General features: G+C 47.9%; 1 long non-coding RNA gene across 1 annotated transcript; it reads left to right on the forward strand.

The window, feature by feature from the left end:
- The first annotated feature begins 975 nt into the window (after positions 1 to 975).
- LOC141998019 (uncharacterized) lies at positions 976 to 2,966 on the forward strand. Its single transcript, XR_012641795.1, has 3 exons — positions 976 to 1,085; positions 2,632 to 2,698; positions 2,793 to 2,966. It is a non-coding gene; the product is annotated as an uncharacterized LOC141998019 (long non-coding RNA).
- Positions 2,967 to 3,380: the final 414 nt, after the last annotated feature.

Genomic DNA, 3,380 nt, shown 5'->3' on the forward strand with positions numbered 1-3,380 from the left:
TAAATCTTACCTGCAAAGCTATAGAAATCCTACTTCAATGGCCTAAAAGGAGGCAGCAGGTTTTCTATAGGAGACCTGCCACCAGTTTCAGAGCTGCTCTACTGTCTGTTTCGCTGCCTTCTCGACTGGTATCTTTGCAACAGACTCCAGGCATCCCAGTCCCTCTGCAAATATTTCAAACCCCATAAAGCCTATTTCAGAGACCTAATTGCCCATAATTTACATGCCTCTCCTCACTTTGAAACACAAGAAGATTGATGATAACATCTCGAGTGACAGATGTGGTATCTGTTGCTAATTACAAGCTGACATTATGGTCAAGCAAAGCCATGGGGACCATAAAAAGCTTATTCAAGGTCTTCTACCATTTCAAACACAGGCTGGACACAATGCCATACATTTTCTGTCTTTCCAAGGCGTGCGCCTTCTGAATTATGCCAGCAGTTCATTCTTTAAGAGGAGATGATTAAAGAAACTGAAGAAGCTGCAACAGTGTGTTTTTGTTTGTGGGATACTGTGAAAGTGTAGTAAAGAAGTTTCTGTACCTTTCACTGAATAATAATTTGCCCTTCTATAACAGCTTTCACCCAAGAATCTCTGAACACTTTCCAAACACTTATTGACTCAGAACACTCCTGTGAGACAGGTAAGAATGATTATAACAATTGTACTGACTGGTAAACCAAGGCACAGAGAGTTTCAAGTGGCTTGCCCAAGGTCGCACAAGATCAGGGAATGGAACCCAGGAGTCAGTTTCCTTACTCTGACCACAAGGTAGGAATAGGGCTCAAAACCTGGAGGCTCTTGTTTCTTGTTCTAGCCAGGAGACACAACTCCTACTACCATGCTCAGGTTGGGGAAAACAACAGCCTTTCCTCTTGTGTTTTTCAGGTGTTACTATCTCCTGTGCAATTGCTGCTCTCCATGCGGTACCTGGCCTGTTGCTACATACAGACCTTCTGTTTCCAATGCTGTCAACTTCTATGAGCACAGACCTTTTTGTAAAAATGCATTCCCCACAAGAAGTCATTGGGAGTTAGAAATAGAAACCTCCAGGAAACGACCCCAGAAGAACACCAAATAGGGTAACTTTCCTTCTACAAAACTCCAGTGAAGAAGGTCCCAAATGCATCGATCCTTCTTTAGAGTGAAATTCACCCCTTTGCAGAGGGCCTGCATGAGGCCTATGTACTTCCTACGGCCTGGTCTATGCACAGAACTGCACCAGTTTAACTAAAGAGATGACTTTAAACTGATTTAGTTTAACTGGTGCAACTTTGTGAGTGGATTGTAATGACAGTTTAAACCCATCTTATATTGGTTTAGGGCAGGGGTGGCCAACCTGTGGCTCTGGAGCCACACGTGGCTCTTCAGAAGTTAACATGTGGCTCCTTGTATAGGCACCGACTCCAGGGCTGGAGCTACAGGCGCCAACGTTCCAAGGTGCCGGGGGGTGCTCGCTGCTCAACCCCTGGCTCTGCCACAGGCCCTGCCCCCACTCCACCCCTTCCCACCCCCTCCCCTGAGCCTGCCGTGTCCTTATTTCTCCCCCTCACAGCCTCCTGCACACCACAAAACAGCTGATTGGCAGGTGCGGGGAGGGAGGGGGAGGCGCTGATCGGCAGGGCTGCCAGTGGGTGGGAGGTCCTGGGAGCCGTGGTGGGCGAGCGGATGGGGGCTGCTTATGTAGTACTGTGGCTCTTTGGCAATGTACATTTGTAAATTCTGGCTCTTTCTCAGGCTCAGGTTGGCCACCCCTGGTTTAGGCTACGTCTACACTTCAGCCTATGTCAGCAAAACGTGTGTCGCTCAGGGATGTGAATATTCCACTCCTCTGAGCAACATAAGTTACATCAACATAAGCCTTTGTGTGCACAGCGCTGTCAGCGGCTGAGTTCTCCTGCCAACATAGCTTATGCTGCTCCTGTCAGCCTAGAGCATCTTCGCCAGATATGCTGCAGTGGCACAATTTCACCAGTGCTGCACCACGCCTGCTGAAACACCCAGAGAGTGATCTAGGGTGGGAGCAGACCAGGGGTGGGAAGAGGTGTGACTAGTGAGGTCCTGTTGTCCGGCAACTCCCTGCTGCTGCAAACCTGATACAAACTGTGTCAGTAAGGGCACAAGTTAGGACAGCTCTCAGAATTACCCTAGCCTGTGCCAAGGGCTGATCCAGCCACTGGGAGACTCTGAATAGAGCATGTTCCAGCAGCTTGCCTGCTGCCCTGTGTTGATGCTAGTATCAACACAGGAGCAAGCTCTGCTGGTAGATGGGTGGTAAATGGGTCATCGGCCCCATGCTGGCCCTCTGCACCCGGCTGAACCCAGCCTTGGGGTTGCCAGGTCTGCCCACTTGTTTGTCTATGGCCTCCATCTATCCCCGTCAGTCCCTACTGCCGTGTTCCCTTAGATGGAAGGGGGCCATGGTCTGCTCTCGGTTACACAGATGCTACTGTGCTGAGGTCCGTTGTCAGACAAACAGACTGGCCAATGTGTGGATGACGAATTACGATTGGTGGGGTCACCTGCATAACATCAAGAGCAGAACTGGGCACGTGGCCTTTTCTAAAGCCACAGTGATGCAAACTGAATGAGAGAAGGATGTAGATCAACTTTCTTTTCCCTCCACAGTTCCCCATGCCCAAGGAATGGACAGTCGCCACCCAGGTCTCCCAGTTACCACCCATCACTCACACTGGTGAGCCTCCCAATACATCCCAATTTAAGACTCCCATTGACTACAGTGGGCTTTGGATCTGGCCATAAGTGAGCTTCTTCTTTTGTCCTTTCAGGCAACAGAAATACTGTGGTCCCAAATTGCTCAGTGGATCTTACACCTCCAGTGTAAACGTCTATTTCATTCCACAATCTTTGGGCTCCTTGGAATTCTGCAACCTCGGCAGGAAATTTGATCCCAAGCACATTTACATGGATGAAGGTGGCGTTATGTGGAGCTTCAAAGAGGCAGGCAGGTGGGCTTAGGAGACATGATAGCTGATGAGGAAGCCATAGGCTAAGTCTGGTTTATGTAACAAATAAAATAAAATGTTTTCAACAAAAACTCATGAATTTTACACATACAAAATGGTGGGAAATCTCTGTATCTTATGCAAAGAGCTTTAATTCCATTTCTGCACCCCGCTATGTGCAAGGTTAATCAGACTGTTATACAAGGCTGCTGGCCCAAATTTTAATGCATTCATTGTGTTTCAGAGACTTGGAATGGCTAATTATGGATAACAAGCTCCTGGATTATAATAGTCATCCCAGCCCACAAGCATGCATTTGAGTTAGCATTGGGAAGAGGATAATTCTACAGAAATAGCTCATTTTCTTTCAGTGGTTTGAGCAGTTTTGGCTGCAATTAAGACTACAGTAAC

Source organism: Natator depressus, chromosome 14 (assembly GCF_965152275.1).
Source record: "Natator depressus isolate rNatDep1 chromosome 14, rNatDep2.hap1, whole genome shotgun sequence".
NCBI lineage: Eukaryota > Metazoa > Chordata > Testudines > Cheloniidae > Natator > Natator depressus.